Source organism: Amblyomma mixtum, chromosome 4 (genome assembly GCF_055824585.1).
Source record: "Amblyomma mixtum isolate Tamu chromosome 4, ASM5582458v1, whole genome shotgun sequence".
In the NCBI taxonomy this organism is placed as follows: domain Eukaryota; kingdom Metazoa; phylum Arthropoda; class Arachnida; order Ixodida; family Ixodidae; genus Amblyomma; species Amblyomma mixtum.
The window spans coordinates 8,376,325-8,401,253 of NC_143015.1; the positions used below are offsets into that span (position 1 = coordinate 8,376,325).

The 24,929-nt window shown below is 46.8% G+C and overlaps 1 long non-coding RNA gene across 2 annotated transcripts in view; it reads left to right on the forward strand.

Moving 5' to 3' along the window:
- Positions 1-9,618, forward strand: part of LOC149345628 (uncharacterized) — a 31,174-nt gene extending 21,556 nt beyond the window's left edge. The window contains exons 1-2 of one of the 2 annotated variants that reach the window (XR_016292330.1): positions 3,990-4,111; positions 8,720-9,618. This is a non-coding gene — a long non-coding RNA (uncharacterized LOC149345628). Of the gene's footprint in view, positions 1-3,989; positions 4,112-8,719 lie in introns of those variants that run through there. The other variant, XR_016292331.1, reaches the window with a different exon arrangement.
- The last annotated feature ends 15,311 nt before the right edge of the window (positions 9,619-24,929 follow it).

The following is a 24,929-nucleotide window of genomic DNA, read 5'->3' on the forward strand; positions in this document are numbered from 1 at the left end:
GGCACCCTAAAGGTGCTCATCACGAACACTACAGCGTTGAGAGCAGATATGACGCAAGCCAACCTGCACGAGAATCCGACAAACTACGGGAGGAAAACTGCGTACCATCTTCAGACAAACGGCCTCACGGAACACTTGAACAAGGCGATTGCAGACATACGTCCAACGGAAGCCGCCGCAGTGGCTAGGTAGTTATCAAGCTCGGCTGCTGCCGCGAAAGACATGAGCTTCATCCCGCCCGCGGCGGTCGCATTTTGATGGAGGCGAAATGCTAGAGGCCCGTGTAATGTGCGTTGTCAGTGCACGTTAAATAACCATTGGTAATCGAAATTATCCGCAGCCCTCCACTGCGGCATCCCTCTGCGGAGTCCCTTTGGGATGTTAAACCCCATAATGCCAACCAACATGCTAGGTGTTAGTGCGGAACACATTACCTGTGTATCATCTTCTCCAACGTCATCTTAGGCTACACCAGCGCAGTGCAGGACACCACTCAGATGACGCCTTTTCAACTCATCCATGGAAAAGAAACAGCCACCACAGTTGACGCCATGCTTCTAAACGTCACTGAAAAGGACGACCTCGGGGCGGCCGCATACTGTGATCGTCAAGAAGCATGACACGTTTCCCGGCGGCGGATCAAAAGGAAACAGCGCATAGACACCGAACACTACAATCCACGACGAAGCGACGCATAATAAAAGCCAGGTGGAGGTGTGACACGTTTATTAAAACAGCCTTTATGTCAGGCATTTAGCAGGGAACGTTGCAGAATCAAGTCCCGGGAGGGGAGCCAGATAGGCCACGGTGGGAGTGAGGGGAGAGGATGGGTGGGGGAGTCGAGGGCTTTGTGGTGCTGGTGAGATTCTGAGACCGCAATCCGCTGTCGAGGACTTAGTGAAAAACGGTTACGGTGCTATTACGGACCCTACAAACTACTTCAACAAATAGGTGAACTGGGGCTAGGAAGACGTTCTCGAAGGAGCGACAGCCTTACAGCGGCGCCGCGCACGCACTCAAATAGCACATGTGCGCCTGAAACCTTCTTATGCGCACTAATGAACGCTTTAGCTCATTCAATTATTTTTGCATTCTAAGTGTTTTTAGAGCGGAAATTCTACTCCTCCCATGCAAAACATAAAGGTCATGTCGCTCCGCAGAGTAGCCTTCAAGCGGCGGATGTGGGTGTGGCTGTGACGTCACACCATGTTACTCGCCGTGCGGAGCTGGCAGCGTTCGCTTACCTTCTCAACTGCGTTGCACAACGTGATTCAACGCTCACCTCGTAGTTGCGCTGAAGCGCGTGACTAGCCGTTCCTCTGAGAAGATAACAAAAAGCGCGAAGAGTTCCCTGAGGTTACCAGATAGCCATGGAGGAATCGCGCACTGGAGCCAGTGCTTCGGCTATGTATCGTAGACAGCTGATTGAATCTGATAATTCGTATGCTCCAGAACGACCACAGGGCCCATTGGCGAAGGATAGAGCAAGGAAATGTGCTAAGATCGAAGCAAACGCCGAACAAGAATGAGAGGGTTGTCTGGAGAAGCAGCGGGAGCAGTGGGTTCCGCTTAGATCTTCCGCTCTATAAACTAGGTGCAGCCGTGTTGAACCCCAACTAATTTTTTTTAGCCTCACTAACTTTTCGCTGTAAAGCATAAGTCTAATGCTTCTTTGAGAGGGGGTTTATGCCACGGAGCTTTGTACGGTTGTACTGAATTTTATCCCTTTGCTTGCACGCGAATTGCCGCCACCTTTATCTCAAATGATCGCAGCCACACGCAATTAGAAAATGTTGAAGCTGCTTTTGGCGCTTTAGGTAGAGCGTGACCGATAGCGGTGGGCATTCTGTTCTTCCACGACCACCGAGCACTCATGTTTCTAGCGCCGCCAAAGTTGTTCATTTCTTTTCGGGCGCAAGGCGGCCCAGTAAACAGCTTGGTTCCGAAGCTATTCGGTACCTTCCCATCTGCCACATTTTCGTCACGTCTAAATGACAACATTTTAGGCTCAACAACCAAGCATAAGAGACGCCGGGCCGCAGCCGCCGTTAAGTGCACTCTGCTTTAAACTCGCGGTAAGTTCGTGCGAATCAATAACACAAATAAATGTGCGTGACTGCCAGAATGAGACGTTAGAGATCAAGGCTTAATGTATAGAGCAGTTTCTTTTTTGCTGCACACACTTGTCCTGGTGCTGTCGCTTCGGTTAACCGGAGTGAACAAAATTAAACTTCTCGGATCGTAAGATCGCAGTAAGTGAGTAGCGTTTCTTTTTAGAACCTAGCAGGAATCGGCATTCTCACAAAGGCCTTGTTGCCCTGTATTCAGTGCCTTTCTCACTTTGCTGCAAGCAAGACGTAAGACCCCCATGTATGCGGTTGCTATATTCCTGAATGCCACTCCCTTTAATGAAATTAGTTTTTCTTCAACTTGATATCGAAGAGTTTTTTAAGCAAATAGCACTTCCCAGGTGTGCTTGGCTCCCTTTCAATTTCAAGACAGGATGCTCTTCGCACTTCAAATATTAACTAAAGAATAAGGATAAAAATTAATTTCCGTCTCGAAAACATACCATTTCTGTGCGACAATTTCTGCTCATGGGAACTACCGGTGCATTCATTTGGCCGCTCCACACCCTTGTTCTTGCTCCCATCCTGCTCGGAGTGTCAGTGGGTTTAGACGCGAAGTTTCTCAGCGTCATGGAAGCTTCAGCGACGCGTGCGGAAGAAGCCCTTCTCATATACTCTCCGGCCCAACTGCATGATCTCAGGGCACAATTCACAAATTTTCCCATTCCTTTGAAGCTTTTGAATGTAGAAGAAGCTCTTTGCGAAATCCGTGGTTCTCTTCATGAAAATGAGCCGTGCTCTTCGCTGATCAAAAATCGATCCTTAGAAATTCGCGCTAAGCTTGTGTTCGCACCTTGGTTTTTTTGCCATGGCTGGGAATTCCAAAATAAACTCGTGCATGCTGCTGGAAAGCTCCATCATTTGCGTTGGTTTATTTCGTCCGAATCACACGAAAAGACTCTCAAGCGATTCGGAGGTGCTCTCTGTTACGTTACAAGTGTCACCGCGAATAATATCAATGCTCCAGCACAGGGGCACAAAGGATGTAGTGTGCGGGAAGTTGTTGAAGCCCATCAACTTTTTCAGCCGCAAGTGACAAATAACAATTCCTTTCCCAAAGGACGGCAATTCATCTTTACATCATACTCAAACAATCATGGTTTAGAAAGTGCTCTAGACATGCCAGGTGTTCTAGCTGCGCGAGATGCCTACAGTACATTGAACAACAGCGTGCGCATGTTGCTAGATGTGAAAGTAGACATGCTCTATAGGAGACAGGTGGATGTAATGCTTCTTCCGACTGGAAGTGAGGATCTTTTACTGCAAGCACTTTTTAAAGACGTGGAACGTGGTCGTGCCGAGATCTGCTTCTTCAGTAGGCGTGGTAGCGCCCTTGCCATCGAATTCGTCGACTCGTGGACTTCATGTGTGTTGTTACTCATTGGTTTGCTTTTCCTGGCGACCTTAATATCATTGGGTTTTCAGGTTCGAAATTATCTTTTTCCAGTGCTGGGTGCCTTGCCTCTGCCTCGTGTCCTTATATTTTTAGTGTGCAGCCTCCTGAGGCAAAGCCATTCAAGCTCGCCAGCTGAGCGGAGTCTCTTCGTGGCAGCCTGGTCTTTTGGCACATTTTTCCTCGGAAACTACGTCCAGATTGTTATTACTGCTGTCCGAATTGCTCCAACAATGGGAAGCAGCATCGAAACTGCTGGAGAGTTAAACATTTTATTGCGAGAGGGCAGAATTTCTCTGTGTGCACCGGTCCGCGGCAAGGGAGGTTTGCGTGTCTACACTGGGAAGAATGAACTTTCATCTGACGCTGCAAGTGTCTTAAAAGCCTTGGACAGGACTATTTCGCAGCAACAGCCGGACCTTCAAGAGGAAGACTCGTGCTTCCGCTGGGCAAGCAGGGGCACGCACGTTGCCTTCTCCACGTGTGGTGACGGCGACCTCAGCAAAGCTGCGCTGTGGAACCTCGTTCCAGGAGAACGCATCGTTATGGAGCGCCGTTTTTTCGCCATGCTTAATCTGAACCCACTCAGGTATGCACGCTTTGCGGCGATAGATGCGTATGCGAATTTTCAGCGCGTAAACGGAGTTGCTTTTTCCTATGCGTTAGGTCGCTGTAGTTATATTAAACGGAACAAAATCGCATTTTCCTTCCTATACGGTAAAGATTGCTTGCAGTTCGGCTCGTCAATTATAGATTGATGATACTGAGAGCTGTACAAAAGAGGCGATGGGAAAAGCCCGCACCAAAGGAGGCAACAAAATGATTGCCTTCTCTACTGGCAATTCTGGCTCGTAAACGGCAGTGTGCAGTATTGGTCGAGGTCCAGCAATACGGGAATGAAATAAAAAGGGTTTGTACATGACCAAAAAAGAAATTTGCTTAGGACTCCGTTCCAACAGTCTTTGGCTAATTGTTGGCCCCTGAAGTACACCGCGCGGTCACTATATGACTGAAAAAAGGGACAATATTTTTTTTATATTTCTTCTCTATTCCCCTGACTTTGCTGTCGATGGCATCACTTAAGTAACTCTCTGATTCTTGCTTACACTCGGGTTTCTGAAATGAAATCCTAACAGTCCCTGGCCTAAGCGCTCCACAAAAATAAAAGACTTTAGATTGCTATGAGAGTCCCAAGGTTACGCCAAATCTGTCTCCTGGAAAAAGTAAGTAGGGGTTTCAAGAAGAAAACACAGTATTATATTGTGCGATAAACAAATACATGACGAGGCCTGTCGTCCTGCACGAAGGCATTAAGCAGCAAACAGCAACATTTGTCAAATTTTTCGCGGAAGTCCACATAAAAGGGGAATGAGGCGCGACGTACACATATTCGAAGCAAGGCAAGTAACAAACCGAAAGGAAAGACAACGAATGCAAGAAAGCACAAAGACGGGCTTTGTTTAGTTCCTTTAGAAAGGCAGCCTATAGTGAACTTCTTTTTACGATTTATTTTATGTGCTATTTTCGAGCACTAAATGTAGAACAACGCGGCCAGTGTTTCATGAATTCGTTATCTCGGAGGTGAGCTTTTGAAAACCGTAATTTTTACGAGGCTTATAAACATCCCAGTTGTGGCACCGGCAATTTGGTTAAGGCGATATGTTTAACTATTCCTCAAATTCACGTTTATTTAGTGTAACACGATTTTTATTTTGCATAACTTCTTTTTTCCTCCAACTGTTAACAATTTATATCTGGAAAAAGGTCGGGTGTGCATTTACCAGAAGGCAGCTTTGCTATTACATGAACGGGTCTCTTCTGCAAAGGGTTAAATTTTTTTTCTGGTTTGCTGTGGTTGTTCTATCCCATATAAGTTAAGCATACGCGTGAAGGAATGAAAGGGTCAGTAATATATTTTTCACTGCTACCTACTTGGTAACAGGCTCCTCAGTTCGTTTGGTACGCCCACGGATCGAGCAATTTTTGGGCGAATGGATTCGCTGCCAGTCATCCAAAAGAGAATCTCTTCAAATGTTACGCCAAAAAATATCACGCCTTTTTTTAAAAAACAAGTGATACGACGATCTTGCAATGTCACGAAGTTGTTACCTACATTCGTGTTTTCTGCTCTGAATAGAATGTGCTTAGTTTTAGCGGCATCTAATGCCCAACAGCCCAGCAAACAATGCGCTACTGTCGTCTGTGCGTATTTTAGTGTTCTTGGTATGCGGTAACTTTTGTATATCGTTTACATAAAACAAGAACCAAAATGGCCCCACAGTCGAGCTTTGAGGTACATCAGTGGTGACAAGCCGAACTTGTATTATCCACTTTCGCTAATTGCAGCTGGTTGCTTACATAGGTTTAAAAAAATTCCAGTGCGAATCCTCTTCTACCGTGGCAGCTTAATTTCTTGAGCAAAATTTTATCAGTCTATTTTAAATTTTTATAATAATTTTCTCTTTTATTTGCAAAAGCACGGTCTAAGTTTTATTTTTCAGGAAGACATGTTACATCGCTGTTGTTCCTTTTGTACGAAGGTTATGCTGCAAATGGCAGTTCATTACGTTTTCAGCCACTTCTGCGAATATTGGCTGGACAAAAATGGGCTTCAGTTGTTCAGGTCGGTTGTATCACCCCTTCATGCACAACGGGAACACGAGCTAGTTAATTCTATCCGGAAAACAACCGGTGCTCAGAAGAGAGTTACATATATAAGCTAACGGTTTACAATAATGTCGCTGCTGCTACTCATTTGAGCCTCTGTCGTGGAGACAGGCAGTAATGTTAATTATCAGGTTCTTGCTGCAAACCGGAAGGAAAAATGGAATTAGCAGATGTGCTGCTTGAGTTGATTGTCAGGTCTTAGTAATTGTCTTCGACATGTCGACATGTAAAGGCTTGCCTGAAGCCGCAAAGACTCGGCAAACATGTTTGTGTAGTGCTCTGTGTGCGCCTTTTTATATCAGCATTAAGTTTATTTTTAACTATCTTCAATTCACGAAATAGTGCAAGATTTTCTGCCTTTACAACAGCTGCACAAATCTGATTTTTTCTTTTATTCTTCGGTATAGGGATGAACTAATCCAGGCCTTGGTAACCGACCTTTTTTTTTTGCTTGTGAACAGAACATCGGATTCGCCATAATTCGTAGACTGTGACGCCGTCCACGCAAATGGTTATAAAATGAGCAAGTCCGCCAAATGTTACAGAAAGGGGTTATTCAGGAGACCTCGAGTCCTTTGGCGGCTCGTATGATTCTAGTCATAGAGATAGACCGCACATGGAGATTTTGTGTAGATTGCCGTCGCCTCAAGGCAGTCACCAAAAAAGACGTTTACCCGCTTACCCACATCGATGACGCCATCGACTGCTTGTTGTCCGCCTCGCACTTTTCATCTGTCGATCTGTTGTCGGGATACTGGCAGATTCTCACGTGTCAACGGACGAGCAAAGGAACGCTTTTGTCAAGCCCTGCGGTTTATTTAAATTTATTGTTATGCCCCTTGGTATGTGCAGTGAGCCCGCAACGCTTGAGAGATTCACGGATGCCATACAACGCGGCTTTAGATGGCAAATTTGTATGCTTTACTTCACCGATGTTATCATCGGCCAAACATTCCAAGAACCCAATGAGTGCCTATCTCTTGGGCTGGACTGCTCGCACCAAGCAGATCTTGTTGTCAATTCTAAGAAATGGCTCTCTGGTGGGCGTAAGGCGTTGGTACTAGGTCACCTCGCCGATCGAGTCGGCGTCCGGCTTGGTCGTGAGACGGCTGTGGCTATTGAAGTGTTTCAGCAACCCCAGAACTTGAAGGTGCATTGCAATGCAAAGTCATCCAGCCGCTCACGTCCCTCCATACAAAGATGCGTTATGGTTAATGGGGGTTTAAAGTCCCAAAACGACTCAGGCTATGAGGGACGCCGCAGTGAAGGGCTCCGGAAATTTATACCACCTGTGCCACTGCAACGGGTTCCTGCCCCGGATGACAAAGGACCATGGTTGAAATGGCCGCCGGTGTTGAGGCATTCTCATCTGGCATGGTTGACACAGGGCACAGAGTACGGCTCTGGCTCCTGAGTGCCAGGTTGGTAGGGGATGGACTCAGCATCACCAAAAGTTGTAGGGGTTCGTTTCTTATGTGTCCTCTGAGAGACTGAGCCGCTATGACAGATCTTGCAGTGTAGCCAGCAACAGGCGTAGCCAGCACCAAGAGAGCAGTAAAACTATATATATATATATATATATATATATATATATAATGCAGTCGAACACGGACGTATAGAAGTCCAAGGGGATCGCGAAATTCTTCAATGCATCGAAAAACTTATATATACACAATGGCAACACATAATCTTCTTTGTAACTCAGAATCCAGGACACAGTGCAAACACAATAGTAAACAGGTTAATGGAGATAACTGCCACTCTCCGGCGTTCTGGCAGAGCATCGGTTGCTAGTGAGACTACCCTGCTTCGCATCACATTCGCAGCGGAAGGTGCTTTGGAACTGGCCACTGCTAGTCATGGAATGTCTGTTACTACTAAACTGTGACTGTTAATAGTTACTGGTAATCGGTCACTGAAGTTAACGCACAGTTTCCCGCAATGGCTTCGGAAGCGAAACACACCAGGCGTAGGCCTGTAGGTTAGATTGGCTACGTCGTAGAGCAGCGACATGGCGTGGAAAATTAGTACAAGTGAACGGAGGCCACCGTCAAGTGCATCAAGCGTTTCCCTCGCCCCGCTGTTTATATCAATGACAGCGCTGCCCTCAGGTGCCGAAGACTGCGCAGCCGACTCGTCTTCACTCGCGAGAAATGATCGAAGATTGCTATTAGGAGAAGTCCCACCTGCAGGGGCGCGGCACGCGGTTCAACATGTCGAGCGACCGATGAAACTGGAGCGCTATATACCACGCGCCCTTCCTATATTTTTGCACATTATCTTCAAGTGGGTAATCCGTGTGTTCAATGAAGCCGATCAATCTAGATATCCTGGCTCGACTGTAAACTGCGTGCAGTATTGGATAACATGCGTATTATCTTAGCATTACCCACGTGATGATGTTAGAATTTCGAATAATACCATACTTTAGATCAATCGAATCGTTATACCGGGAATCTACTGCCGTAGCTGCGTCCGCGTTGTCTGTGCGCCGCTGAGTGAACCTTCTCGTTTTCTCCATTCCCCGCAGGTATCAGCTGCGTCGCGTCATGCGGGCCGTTTACGAGGGGGACTTTGCCGGTCGGTACCGGAAGCAGACGCCGACGGCAGAAATCGACGACAGTGCCCCGCCCGAACCGTTCCACCTTTATTTCTTCATCTACGCTGCGGGTTTGGCAACGTCGGGCGTGGCTTTACTCTGTGAACGTTTTAGGGCCGCACGTACTGCCGGTAGCGCCAATGCACAAGAGGTTTTTCAAAGGCGCTTTCTGTAGCCGAGCGCCGCAGATCGAACCGTACAACTCACGTAGGACTTGAGCGCTTTACAGTAAATCATTGTCGCATAACTCTCGGTATCTGCAGAGACCTGCATACAAATCTGTACAGATATTCACGATTAACGCCCGCAAGTGCGAACCGGGCATTTCCTTTCTGTCCTGAATGCACAACGGGGCTACTCAAGAGTGTTTACTTGTTCACCAGCTTTCGGCTTTTCATGTGCGCGCACTATTTGATCTCTCGCAGCACCCAAGTATTACGGGCCCTTTAGGACAGTGCGGCGGGATAATAGTCATTAAATACTTAAATGCTGGCAACAAAGACGGTTTTTTTTTTACGATAGTTTATGTTTTGGCTCCTTAGCTACAGTAAAGAGCAGGAAAGAAACATTTTCTTCGCCAAAGACTTTATCAGAGTTCATCATACCTGCGTCAAAATTTTGTTCATCTCGAGGCTGTACTAAAACACTGATGAATCTACGTAGAAGTTTTCTCGCTGCTAGAAATAAGGGAAGTCTTGAGAAGTTAAGATAATTCAAAATTACGATACGTACGAAACAAAACAATTATTTTATCCATTGAGTTTCTCTTTACGTGGCGGTCGACAGTTTCGCACAGCAGTCAGGAAAAGTGAGAATATTACTTGTGGGAGCCTTTAAAACAATGCATCTGAAATTGAGAACGGTAATGAAGCTAAACTCATTGGTTTGAAATAAGATACTTATACGGGTACAGCAGTGGCACGTCACTTTTTGAGCTGTGTAGCTCTCTATGCACATTATTCGTGAAGAATAAACCATTGCCTTCTTTTTTGCGCAAAAGCAATAAGAATGGACAGAGGCTCAAATGGTCTTATGCGATGAACTGCGGGAGCACATTGCGCCCATTCGCTGTTTTTCCATTTGATGCTGTTCGGTGGCTTGACCCTCTGAAGCGCGCTAGCTTTCACGCCCCTATCGCTATCTCCACACTAGTCTCTCTCTTGGGGTCGTAGCTGCGCCCGCCTCTCGACGAAGCCTACATGTTGTGTCACCATCCGGCGTGGGTGCTAGCAGTCTTTAACACACCGCCGGCCACTGAAGGCTCCCAGGGTCGTCATGGAAACCGCGCCATTTTGGTGCCGAACTGAAGTGGCGCAGCCTGTTGCTATAATTTGGAGGCTACTGTTGGCCCTAGCGCTGTGTAGTGATCCGGCGTTTTTCTCACAGCTCACCTGTCGAATATTTTTCGTGCACTGTGGCGAATCTTGCCGTCACTGTGTGTCCGAGAAAATAGAACTGTTATGCGCTTATTAATACGTTAGCATTAGGAAGATTTGTGCAAGCGGAAAATGCGACCGACGTGTGTCAGTAGCCAACGGAAAGGCTAAGAAGAACTGCCGCCTCGGATACAACAATCTTTCGTGTGTTAATTTCGGATGGAACGAAACTTAGTATGCCACCTCAGAATTAAGAAATTTCACTGCGTTATGGAAATCTAAGGTGTGACGAAATCTCGTCTGGTCGACGGATGTGTTCATGTTCATCTTGCACAGGGAAAGACTGACGTCGACCAAAGGCTTGAGTCAATAGAGACGACGTTTCGGCTATTGACGGAAGTGAACAAGCGGAAACGTCGTCATCTATTGACCCAAGCCTTTGGTTGGCGTGAACCGTTCACGGTGCGAAATGAATTTAATGCGTTAACCTCGCAGGTAACGCTCCTCAGGACCAGCACAGGATGTAACGAACTTTATTGTGCTAACCTCGGATATAGCAGGTTCATGTGCTAACCTTAGGTATAACAAACTTTTGTGCACAAACCTCAGACAAAACGAACTCTCTTGAGTTAGGATACAATCCTACACTGTAAACAAAAATCAACCGTAATGGAAGTTTAAATGATTGCCGTAAATCTTTAAACTCCATATGCCGAAACATTTACTCCATCAATATGCAGTAAAAATGTGCTAAACGACCTATTTTGCTACCTGCACTCCGTAATGAGGTACAAAGGAGGATTCGCCTCCTTATAACTCCCATTTTTAAATGTAGTTTCTTGGTCTTAATGCGCCCCAAGTCCTCAGTAGAGTACAAAAAAACACCATTTTGTGCAATCCGCCCCGCCACCTAGCGTCTTGTCTGCTTCTGGTCAGTCGTCTAATAATGGCGGTGAGTGACGACCGGTTGGTTACCATCGTCGCTGGATCTCTGCTGACTTCTGCTCCTTCACGGGCGCCTGCCGCGGTACAAGATAATGGCTTGTCGCGGTTTTCCGCTGCAGTACGCTACATAATTGACTTGCTCCTGTGAAGCCGCCAGTGCTCTAACCATACCTGACTTTCCTTTGTTAGTGTCGCCACCCCGTTACAGCCCCTGCTTAGGCCCAATTTTCATAGCTATTTTAAGTGCAGCGGTATGTTGCAGCAGATTGTGTTGCATGAACATGGAACTGTGATAGAACATTGTTTCAACGATGAGCTCTTGATTGATCCGGTGAGGCTACATTTTTCCTAAGTCATATTGTAAAGCAAAGCCTTAAAGAAGTGTATACGAAAGGAAACACTACCATGCAAACTACCTTCAGAGGTGTTTTGATTTCGAACTTATTCTGCTGTGGTTTTTAGCCAAAGATAACATTGTGCTTGAACGTGAAAACTAAAACGTGACTCCTGTTCAGTTCTAAACTATTGATTCTAATGTTTAATCCATTTATCTACGAACATATAGCTAACGAAATGAGCTCGTACAGCAAAAGCAGACGACAATCAGACGACTGCTGCCGCCTAAGTCACCGCTGGGCCTGCAGACTGCGAAAAGAATGCGTGACACGGGGTCACATTAAGGCAGTGCAGTTTCCCAAGTTGGGTTTCCGGCGGCCCTCGAAGCTTTCCGCCGCTGCCACTGCTGTTAAAATGAGCCTGTATGAGGATAAATAAACATGACGCAATTTTTGGGCTCCATTCTGTGGTTGTAACCAACTTACTCTCTTGTGCACCTAAATGCCTTCACTGTATAAATGAGTAATCAAGATACTTCATTTCTGTGGCGTAAATAAGACCTCTTTTTTTTGGGCGTGCGTTAGAGGACAAGCCATTTACTCCCTTTTGGGTGCTTTTTTGCTAATAGTGTGGGATACAACGGTATCGGGTGTAACGAATTTGGTGTGTTGATCTCCGTTATAAGGAACCTTACTGTGCCACCTCTGGTTAAACAAATTTTAGTGCACCAACATCGACTGTAACGAACGCGTTTTTGCTAACGCATTCAAATGACTTATAGAGTACGGCGAAAAAGCTTTTCGTTATTTCCTGTGTTTAGCAGTAACGAGCATGTAAACGAACTATCGGAATAATCGTTCATTAATCGTCTATGTACAGATCCTGTTGTTTCTATTTTCTGCCTTAGGTGCTAATGTGGAAAAAGTTGCAACTGGGAATGTGTATAGGTATGACTCCACTTATTCGTTCTATATTTTTCATTTTTTTACTCCACTCATCATTGTGTATTCCTTCCGGAATGTATTCTCCGTGGTAACTGTGTTCTGCGCATGTGTACTAATTACATTGTGAAGGTGCAGAACTACATCTTCTCCTATTATGCTTTAGAGCAAATATGGGATACACCTGACGATCTCCTGTGTCGCATTCTGTCTTAATAGCAAACTACACTGTTGGTGATCAAGTGTGAATCAGTGGTCCTCTCAAGCTATATCACTACTGATGCTGCGAGCCTATGCCATCATGTATAGGGTAATGAAAAAAAAAATTATTTGCCTTCCCACTGCCGCCATCAGTTATTGTTTGGTTTGGTTTATGGGGTTTAACGTCCCAAAGCAACTAAGGCTATGAGAGACGCCGTAGTGGCGGGCTCCGGAAATCTTGACCACCTGGGGTTCTTTAGCGTGCACTGACATCGCACAGTACACGGGCCTCTAGAATTTCACCTCCAAAGAAATTCAACCACCGCGGCCGGGATCGAACCCACGTCTTTGGGGTCAGCAGCCGAGCACCATAACCGCTGAGCCACCGCGGCGTGACTCGCGGATGGGAGCGCCTATAGTAAAAGAAAGCAATGAGGACTCGGTTAGCCGAAGAAGAAATATCTGACTGCTACTTACATTGTGTTACATAATGAGTCAATACTGTCTCAGTCCAATGAGGAGAGGACCTCTTTTGTTGGAATTCGGGTGCACTCTGGTTACACTGCTTCCGCAGTGGCCACGGCGTCCTTCGCACAACCTAGGCCTCGCCGTTGGCCAGTATGCCAGAGGTACCATGAGCTTCTTACAGGTCCTTGTTGGGAAAACATTTCAAGAAAGTCCTCTCTGTAGCTGGCCACTAGTACCGTCCGCGACTCACCCACAGTTTTGCCAGAAGCGGCCAGAGCGCAACGCGGGGGCTGTCTTGTGCTTGATGAGGCTCCCTATTCTACCCTGATTCGCACCTCCATTGAAGTAGTATAGGAGAATACCCCAAAATAAAAGGAAGACAAGTTATGGAAAAAAAAACGCGTGTTGAAAGCAAATCGCTCTGTCAACATGCACCCTTTTTCTCATGCTGCTGAAGAATGCTCTTTGCATTGGGCATGTAGACGATTTCTCAGCTGTCCTCAGCCAAGTGGTGGAGTGAGCCTCATGCTATTTTAGCAGAATAGATGGCGCGACTGTGTCTTTTATTGCGGTTGCGTCGTAATGATCGATGCGAAGACGCTAGAGCACCCGGTACGAGGACTGAATCAACAACTGCTTCGAGGCATGCACGCTACCTACCCTCCGAGCACTGTAGACCACTTCGCCGGGAAAGCATTGCGAGAAGAATGCCGAATATAGGACATATACCCCGTCATCTTCAGAGACCGACACGACTCCGGGATAACGAAGCATCACTTGCCTTCACTGCCGGTACAGAGACAGCAAGCGCATTATAAGTAGTTACTGCTGCTGATGCGCATTCTGTTCTATCGCACTACACGGCAGTGGTAAGACTTTTACCTTGTACGTTGCGTCTCTGCGAACAACGTGTGCGTATAATAATAGCGGGAATCTGGAAGAAGCCCGATAACTCAAGAACTACATTGTTGCAGATAAAACTGTCGTTTTTTAAAAATTTTTTTCTGGAGGATATGTGGGATATGTCGCCATGCAATAATGTGGTCATGCTTATTGGAAATCTACATGGCTGGAGTACGCTAAATACTTCACGTATGGCTAACTCTTCAGCTTCTGAACTCCGCGTGCTTGCCACAAGTTTCGAATACGTCACTCGAACTATCACCCTAGAGCTAGATTTTACCCTGGGAAATCTAAACTGTGCTTCTACGCTTGACATCAGCTTTGCTTAATGATGGATACTACAACCAATTTCTTGTAGAGGCCGCAATTATACAAAAACATGGATTTGAAAGAATAACGCATTATTTTCAATGCGCACCTTGTTCACATCAGCACTGTAGCCAAAGGCGATTATTAAAGGGATCATACGGCAGTGCTTAAAACTTCACCTTAGCAATGGCAGCAGCCAGCGCTGCGAGAATGTTGCGTGCACTTCCGCGGAAGTCTACGCGCCATTCATGAAGCCCTCCAAACTGAAGCCGCAAATGCGAAATCTCCACCTTCTACTGCGACTAAGATTACCATTACGTCCTCTCCGGTGAGAAGTGATTACATCGCACCACCTACGGGTGAAAGTCGCGTTTGATAAGGTTCAGAACGTTCAATGGCGTATAATGCAAATCTATGGTACTCGAACCCCTATGTACTCCGCCCTATCCCATTTAAAATCACGCCGCTTATCAAAGGCCTGCATTGTGGGACCGTGACCTCGACATTATTCAGCAGAGAACGTTATTAAAGCGCTGTTTGAATATTGAAATGCCACACGCTTCAGCTCCTGTTTTTTCCTATATAGCATTGATCACAAAGAGCAACCACACTGAAGAAATTTCATTTGCGCAAAGAAGTCAACTTTGCTCCCGCTTCTTTTTCCTTCCCTTTCACTTTCTAGCCATTTGTAGGCCCACAAACCCGGCTTGGGGTATTTAACTTCCCTGGCTTGCATTTATACAGTCTCTGTCCAGAAGGACGCAGAGTCAGGCGTAACAGCGTGATCGGGAATAAAAAGTGCGAGAAAGCATCCGGACAAAGTGGAATTAATTTTAGCTCCTTTAAGGTATCAAATATCAATAAACATGTTAACTGCCTCGCATTATGCAGTATGGAAACAAAAGAAAAGAAGCAGAAAAAAAAGGAACGACTACGGTTGTTCTCTGCGTCGATGAATCTAAGCACACGCTCTAGAATATCGGCGCAGTGACTGGTTTCTGCGCGCTATTTTCCGCGCCGCTAAAGCTGGTCACATTATGTACATAAGTTCACCGCTTCCGTGTCAAGATGGCAGGTCGTCTCAAGAAGCACGACACTGGTTTTGTGCAATGGCGATGACAAGAAATGCGAACCCGCCGTCTGCGCCCTATGCTTTTGGTATTTTTTTTCATCGCGCTTTTGCCTGAGACGTAAGAAGACGTTATAGTCGTCCAAGAATGTATAACAGACAACACTAGCGTCTATTGCTGTCGCCGAAGTAAAAGTTATATACTGTGAGTAATTATACTGTTATATAATAGTTATTATACTGGGAGCAACTTTGTCTAAGAGTTATAAACAGTTCAGCTGTCAATGGTTTTCGTTGTATGGGTCACCAACTGAAGGTATTCGCCCATGCGAATGAGTTGCGTTTTCTGCTCTGATCAGCCAAGCATCGATGAGGTTATTCGTTTAACGGAAGACTTTCGTTTAGTGTAAAGAGCTCGGATTAATCGTTCTAAGAGTTGCGGTCTCTGGTTAGGAATGTGGGGAACGGCACCTGCCGAATATGCCGATATACAAAGGACACGTACGCCACCAAAGTACATTGGCGTTCCTTTGAGTGCCTATAAGAACAGTGCACATTACTGGAAACACCTCGTGCTACTCTTCAACGCTATGCTCATACATTTGTTCCCCATGGCCTTTCGATTTTTGGCAGGGCGACTGCATGCAATCTGTTTCTCACCACTGAAATTTATTTTGTACTGTAAATAATTCATTATACAAGACTATATCCAGTGTTTCAACAAAGTTTTCACATGTTTTATGTGGGATTCATCTTTTAAATCAATGAGGCGTGATAACCTTTTCTTGCCTGTAAGCGCTGGCGGCCTCGGTTTAGTCGATCTGCATGTCCGATAGGTTGTATCACATGTTATGTTTTTCCAGGACACTACATACCTAATAGTGCGTGCATTCTTGCAAGTAAATTTAGTCCACGCTGTATCTTCTAACGATTCTGATCGTCCGTATTTGCTGGAATTCATGGATGAGTGTGTTTGTTTGTTCGTTTCCTACTTCTTGCTTTTTCTCCTGAGTTCAATGTTTGATATCGAGGAAACCTGCAACGACCCTCTTATTCATCAACCAGATCGCACAATAAGCTCAGCTACACGCGCATTTATGGCAGTACTCACGCCTTTAACTTTTCTCCGCTCCCACGTGCTATATGTCTGTGGAACGATCTTCCAAACTGCATCGCATCGCAGCGCAACCACGGCACGTTTCATAATCATCTGGTCAAACATTATATTGATAACACCTAGCACGTTTTCTTCTTTGCCCGAGTCATGCCTTTTTTTTTGTCACACCCTGTTATCAGCCCATTTGCCTTCCTGTGTATTTGCTCAAGTTCTGTTTTTTCCCATTACTATTATGTCTTAATTACATTCTGGTTGGTTTATGGGGTTTAACGTCCCAAAGCGACTGAGGCTATGAGAGACGCCGTAGTGAAGGGCTCCGGAAATTTCGACCACCTGGGGTTCTTTAACGTGCACTGACATCGCACAGTACACGGGCCTCTAGAATTTCTCCTCCAAAGAAATTCCAGCCGCTGCGGCCGGGATCGTACCCGCGTCTTTCGGGTCAGCAGCCGAGCACCATAGCCACTGAGCCACCGCGGCGGCTAATTACATTCTAATTTTTTTAGATCCAATGTTTTTCTGCATGTATTTTGTATAGTCGTGATAATTTGTAATCAGCTTTTAGAACGTAACAGTGTTTGTTTCTACGCCTTTTTGTTTTTCTAGCTACTGTTGTGAATATTTATTGCTCCCCCTTACACAATGCCTCCCTGGAGGCCTGTAAGGTATCTGTAAATAAATAAACGGTTGAACAAGGACTTAATCTGTATGTTCGTTCCTCCGCCAATGTATCCCTCTATCTTCGTTTAACGGGATATGTTGTACTGAAGAGACAAGCTAAAATGCTCCTCTCGTAATGGCCGCCGCGGTGGCTCAGCGGTTATGGTGCTCGGCTGCTGACCCAAAAGACGCGCGTTCGATCCCGGCCGCGGCGGCTAGAATTTCTTTGGAGGAGAAATTGCAGAGGCCCGTGTACTGTGCGATGTCAGTGCACGTTAAAGAACCCCAGGTGGTCGAAATTTCCGGAGCCCTCCACTACGGCGTCTCTCATAGCCTTAGTCGCTTTGGGACGTTAAACCCCATAAACCAACCAACCATCCTCTCGTAATGTAAAAAAAAATTTCCTTAAGCTACGCACTGAGACATTACCAGTTAGAACATGGCTAGAGAAAAATTGTATGTTTTTGTCTACGGTGAACTGTCGCCTTTGTGATTCTGCAACGGACATTGAAAAAAAAAAACAATTTGACGCCGCATTCTGTACAAATTCTCATCGCACGGCCATGTGTTAATGAGCAAATAGATATGGTATCTTTTATTGGATTACACGTCCTGTGGAAAACATGCATGATGGATCCACATCGTGAATCTGTTGTTCCTGCACAAGACCATTTCTGTAGAAAGAGTGTACACAGGAAATAATTGTATGCCCAGACCGAGTATGAATTAGAGTAGTACTCACTCTTATTGGTGTGTTGCTTATTGCTTTTTTTCTAGTTCTTTGTTGCTTAGATGTGTTGTGTAATGGTGTAATAGCTATCTGCTCCGAATTGACTCATTTCTCGTGGCTGGTTACTTATGTAAGTTGGTGTGCCACTGTCGTCTTAATATTTGTAGATAGGCCAGGTGCATAAAACATCGCATGATTTTAATAAATACCATGCTGAAAAAAAAACCGCCGTGGCGCCGTCGAATCGTTCCCATCTCGCACGCCGCAGGGTCTGGTTCGATTCCAACCAAGACCCAAATGTTCTGTCTAGATTTTTCTTCGTTGAGAGCCCGTGGCTTGATTGGATAATGGAATGTCTTTTTGAATGGCTATGGACTGGTGAAACCGTGTCAATTACGGGCAGTTTATCATTGCTAAGCACAGGTTATTGCGTGAAGGCAGCTATTTGCAGGTGGACACCAACGCCGCATACTACCGGGAACAAAAGTCTCCAGGACGCGTGAAAAGGAATTTTGGTAATACGTGCCGTATTGCTTAGTGACAACCTCCTATCACTAGCACACATAGCAGCACTAGCGTCCCACTCTCATCACGACGAGTGTGATCTCCAGCCAGAGGCTTCGGTGTCCGATGACCCGTCATAGAGACTTTGGTCCCCGATAGTACATGAAAGCACGATTGAGGTGTCCATTCAACCAGAATGCCAGTTATGCGCCTTTATTTTCCTCGAAATGAATGGAGACTAAAACGTTCTCAACGGCAACGGCAATGAAGCCAATGAACGCCTGTGGCGTATTACTTCAGCTTGGTATTTCTGCCAAACCGTTCTCGACGCGTACGCAAGAAGCACACCTCTCTCTGTCACTACCGCAACATAGCTCAAAGCGCGACTGAGGTCTCCACTGTTAGGACAGGGCCCCCGAGCCTGTGAAGGCTCGGATGAACAGTGAAGGCGACGGTGAAACAGAGAAACATTTACGTACAGTATATGCAGGGGCGTTACATAATCGGCACAAGGGCCGAAAGCACAATGGGCTAGCTCAAAGGAGCAGGGCGATGCCACTGGAGAGCGTCTCTCTGGCGTGATGTCGCGCCTGCTACCCGTCTGCTGCTCCGGCACACAGCGGCTCCGTTTTTGGAAGCGAAAAGCTTCACTAGGCTCGTCAACAGCGCGCTTCGCGTGAGCCACCCCTGGGCGCCGCCGCGGCTCGCGCTACGGCGCCACTTCTCCTTCTCGCCACCGGTTTACCCCTCGTCGCTGCCGCGCGGTCGCTGCCGCCGTCCCAAGAGGAGAAGGTTCTTTCGCAAGGCGTTGTGAGAACGCGTGAGCGGCGGCGGCGGCCATAAAAGAGGCCCCGCGTTACGTTCGCGCTGCGTCGCCACTTCTCTTCCTCGCTACCGTTTTACCCTTCACCGTTGCCGCGCGGTCGCCGCCGCCGTCCCAAGAGGAGAAGGTTCTTTCGCAAGGCGTTACGAGAACGCGTGAGCGGCGTCGGCGGCCATTAAAGAGGCCGCGCGCTACGTCGCCCCTTCTCCTCCTCGCCACCGTTTTACCCTTCGCCGCTGCCGCGCGGTCGCCGCCGCCGTCCCAAGAGGAGAAGATTCTTTCGCAAGGCGTTGCGAGAACGCGTGAGCGGCGGCGGCGGCCGTAGAAGAGTCGCAGACATTCGCCATGGAAGGAGGAAAAGAAGACACAGAAGTGGTAGCGAGGGAGTTGGCTACTGCGCTGGCCTCCTCGCCGCCGTTTGCCCTTTCGTTGCAGCCGCGTGTTTACTACATTAGCTACGCATGCGGAAGGAGGCCTATACAACGCGCTTGCCTACACCGTTATCGTGGTGCTCCCAGTGGATTGTGCGCGAACTGCGACAGCCATGACGTCAAAGCACAACAGCAGCTTTTCGCTTGTATATCCAGGCTTAACCAGAGCTAAGCCACTGCCAATTTTTATAACCTCCGGTGATTGTTGCAGCAACAAGCCGTTCAAACCCCCCGATCAGTCATTTCTTTCTTTCTTTGTTTTCATTTCATTTTCTCACAACAGAGAAAAAAGGAGCAGGAGCTCAAGGCTCATAGCCTGACAGAGGCTCCTGCCCCAGGTAGCACAATTCGGCATTTCAGTGAACACTTAATAAAAAGAAAAGATAGACAGGGAAACAGCTCTCAATTACATAAACACATTTGAACATATAAATATTTCAACATATAAAAGTGAACATATAAATATGGAATTAAGCAAACAAGGGAAGAGGAATGAGGGGCTCGTTATAAATATGAAAGAAGCCAACAGCCACAGAAACCAAGGGGCACAGGGGATTTTTTTTTTTTTTTAAATTCATTTATTTATTTTGTGGTGTTGATCAATTTAGAATATTACTGAACATGTCATCGCTTAAAGCTAATTGATTAGAAAAGCAGAAGAAAAAACAACCACTGCCGCCGGTGGGATCCGAACCCACGACCTCCGGATTACGCGTCCGGTGCTCTACCTCTGAGCTACGGCGACGGCTGTCAAATCTTCTGCTTTCGGGGGTATTTATGTTTACAAGTAACCTAACCTTGAGAGTGTTCATCAGCGCCACCCACGTTCATAAGCGGCGGACGTAGGACGTCCTGAGTAACCGCAGGTAGTGACGTAGAACGTCATCGAACGGAGAGGGTGGAAGCTGCGTGAGAACCCTCTTATGCTTCCTATGGAGTCATGGCTGCCAGAACCGAGGCCCTCGCTAAGCAATTAAGCAAACAAGGGAAGAGGAATGAGGGGCTCGTTATAAATATGAAAGAAGCCAACAGCCACAGAAACCAAGGGGCACAGGGGATTTTTTTTTAAATTCATTTATTTATTTTGTGGTGTTGATCAATTTAGAATATTACTGAACATGTCATCGCTTAAAGCTAATTGATTAGAAAAGCAGAAGAAAAAACAACCACTGCCGCCGGTGGGATCCGAACCCACGACCTCCGGATTACGCGTCCGGTGCTCTACCTCTGAGCTACGGCGACGGCTGTCAAATCTTCTGCTTTCGGGGGTATTTATGTTTACAAGTAACCTAACCTTGAGAGTGTTCATCAGCGCCACCCACGTTCATAAGCGGCGGACGTAGGACGTCCTGAGTAACCGCAGGTAGTGACGTAGAACGTCATCGAACGGAGAGGGTGGAAGCTGCGTGAGAACCCTCTTATGCTTCCTATGGAGTCATGGCTGCCAGAACCGAGGCCCTCGCTAAGCAATTAAGCAAACAAGGGAAGAGGAATGAGGGGCTCGTTATAAATATGAAAGAAGCCAACAGCCACAGAAACCAAGGGGCACAGGGGATTTTTTTTTTAAATTCATTTATTTATTTTGTGGTGTTGATCAATTTAGAATATTACTGAACATGTCATCGCTTAAAGCTAATTGATTAGAAAAGCAGAAGAAAAAACAACCACTGCCGCCGGTGGGATCCGAACCCACGACCTCCGGATTACGCGTCCGGTGCTCTACCTCTGAGCTACGGCGACGGCTGTCAAATCTTCTGCTTTCGGGGGTATTTATGTTTACAAGTAACCTAACCTTGAGAGTGTTCATCAGCGCCACCCACGTTCATAAGCGGCGGACGTAGGACGTCCTGAGTAACCGCAGGTAGTGACGTAGAACGTCATCGAACGGAGAGGGTGGAAGCTGCGTGAGAACCCTCTTATGCTTCCTATGGAGTCATGGCTGCCAGAACCGAGGCCCTCGCTAAGCAATTAAGCAAACAAGGGAAGAGGAATGAGGGGCTCGTTATAAATATGAAAGAAGCCAACAGCCACAGAAACCAAGGGGCACAGGGGATTTTTTTTTAAATTCATTTATTTATTTTGTGGTGTTGATCAATTTAGAATATTACTGAACATGTCATCGCTTAAAGCTAATTGATTAGAAAAGCAGAAGAAAAAACAACCACTGCCGCCGGTGGGATCCGAACCCACGACCTCCGGATTACGCGTCCGGTGCTCTACCTCTGAGCTACGGCGACGGCTGTCAAATCTTCTGCTTTCGGGGGTATTTATGTTTACAAGTAACCTAACCTTGAGAGTGTTCATCAGCGCCACCCACGTTCATAAGCGGCGGACGTAGGACGTCCTGAGTAACCGCAGGTAGTGACGTAGAACGTCATCGAACGGAGAGGGTGGAAGCTGCGTGAGAACCCTCTTATGCTTCCTATGGAGTCATGGCTGCCAGAACCGAGGCCCTCGCTAAGCAATTAAGCAAACAAGGGAAGAGGAATGAGGGGCTCGTTATAAATATGAAAGAAGCCAACAGCCACAGAAACCAAGGGGCACAGGGGATTTTTTTTTAAATTCATTTATTTATTTTGTGGTGTTGATCAATTTAGAATATTACTGAACATGTCATCGCTTAAAGCTAATTGATTAGAAAAGCAGAAGAAAAAACAACCACTGCCGCCGGTGGGATCCGAACCCACGACCTCCGGAACCCACGACCTCGAAACCCACCGCCGGACACCCACCGGTAAAAATGGGTACAAGCCACCCCCGGCCCGGCGCCCGGCTTCTTCAGGGGTGTGCGCTTGGAAGAGGCTCCGTAAACCCCGCTGCGCCCCTTCGGGGGCAACCTAGTTTCGAGCACTCAGCCTGCAAAGGTGGTTCGTGTTTCACTGCAAAGTGAGGAGTTCCGACTCAAAACTCGTACGCTCTAACCAGCGTGTCTCAAGACAAACACTGTAAGCGATCCTTCGTTTCGAAGAGAAAACTTCAGAGTATCACAGCTGACTAGACATGGCGGTTTTTCCGGCTGTCTGTCCGAAGCGTGGCCTTGTGGTAGAGCATCCGCCTCGCATTCGGGAGGTGCTGGGTTCGATCCCCAGTGCCGCCGGGTACCCACCGGTTTCTTTAATGGGTACAAGATTTCACCTGGCCTGGTGCTCGGCTCTTCTAGGGTGAAATGCTTGGAAAAAGGGTCTTAGACCAAACAGTTGCCTTGACGGATGAGTGATAAGTTCCCCCGGCAAGCAACCATAAGTCCGCCTCGTGCGGCATAAGCCCAATTTGTGGCCCTTTTTTTTTTTTTTCTCGCAAGTCAGACAGCCGGAAAAACCGCCATGTCTAGTCAGCTGTGATACTCTGAAGTTTTCTCTTCGAAACGAAGGATCGCTTACAGTGTTTGTCTTGAGACACGCTGGTTAGAGCGTACGAGTTTTGAGTCGGAACTCCTCACTTTGCAGTGAAACACGAACCACCTTTGCAGGCTGAGTGCTCGAAACTAGGTTGCCCCCGAAGGGGCGCAGCGGGGTTTACGGAGCCTCTTCCAAGCGCACACCCCTGAAGAAGCCGGGCGCCGGGCCGGGGGTGGCTTCTTCCCCTGTGCCCCTTGGTTTCTGTGGCTGTTGGCTTCTTTCATATTTATAACGAGCCCCTCATTCCTCTTCCCTTGTTTGCTTAATTGCTTAGCGAGGGCCTCGGTTCTGGCAGCCATGACTCCATAGGAAGCATAAGAGGGTTCTCACGCAGCTTCCACCCTCTCCGTTCGATGACGTTCTACGTCACTACCTGCGGTTACTCAGGACGTCCTACGTCCGCCGCTTATGAACGTGGGTGGCGCTGATGAACACTCTCAAGGTTAGGTTACTTGTAAACATAAATACCCCCGAAAGCAGAAGATTTGACAGCCGTCGCCGTAGCTCAGAGGTAGAGCACCGGACGCGTAATCCGGAGGTCGTGGGTTCGGATCCCACCGGCGGCAGTGGTTGTTTTTTCTTCTGCTTTTCTAATCAATTAGCTTTAAGCGATGACATGTTCAGTAATATTCTAAATTGATCAACACCACAAAATAAATAAATGAATTTAAAAAAAATCCCCTGTGCCCCTTGGTTTCTGTGGCTGTTGGCTTCTTTCATATTTATAACGAGCCCCTCATTCCTCTTCCCTTGTTTGCTTAATTGCTTAGCGAGGGCCTCGGTTCTGGCAGCCATGACTCCATAGGAAGCATAAGAGGGTTCTCACGCAGCTTCCACCCTCTCCGTTCGATGACGTTCTACGTCACTACCTGCGGTTACTCAGGACGTCCTACGTCCGCCGCTTATGAACGTGGGTGGCGCTGATGAACACTCTCAAGGTTAGGTTACTTGTAAACATAAATACCCCCGAAAGCAGAAGATTTGACAGCCGTCGCCGTAGCTCAGAGGTAGAGCACCGGACGCGTAATCCGGAGGTCGTGGGTTCGGATCCCACCGGCGGCAGTGGTTGTTTTTTCTTCTGCTTTTCTAATCAATTAGCTTTAAGCGATGACATGTTCAGTAATATTCTAAATTGATCAACACCACAAAATAAATAAATGAATTTAAAAAAAAAATCCCCTGTGCCCCTTGGTTTCTGTGGCTGTTGGCTTCTTTTATATATAAATATGGAATTAGACGACACTTAGTAGAATTTAAGGGAAAAAAGAAACGCTAAATGCACATCTCGGCACTCTGCAAAACTGATGTAATTGCAAACACACACACATAGATTACAGACACATAGCACACCGTACTCTGATAATATACACACCTTGATTACACCAAAAATTAATGAATGCAAACAATGTCTTATTGAAGGAAAGAAATGGTTTTTTTAACAAATACGATGTGACATACATACATACATACATACATACATACATACATACATACATACATACATACATACATACATACATACATACATACATACATACATACATACATACATACATACATACATACATACATACATACATACATACATACATACATACATACATACATACATACATACTGTAGTGTGCCAACTGTGACAGGTTCCGCTACCGCCATGCGCCGACACTGCGCTGCGCCTGACACGACGAAGTTATGCGCCGACACTACGCTGCGCCTGACGACGACGAAGTTGCCCCGCTCTCTTGGTGCTGGCTACGCCCGTCTACGCTGCCAGATCCTGCACGGCGGTTCGGTCTCTTGAGGACGCCTAATAAACGCACCCCTACAATTGGTGGAGGTGCTGAGTTCGTCCCCTACCAACCTGGAACTCCGGAGCCGTACGCTGCCGCCTGTGTCAACCATGCCAGATGAGACTGCCCCAACACCGGCG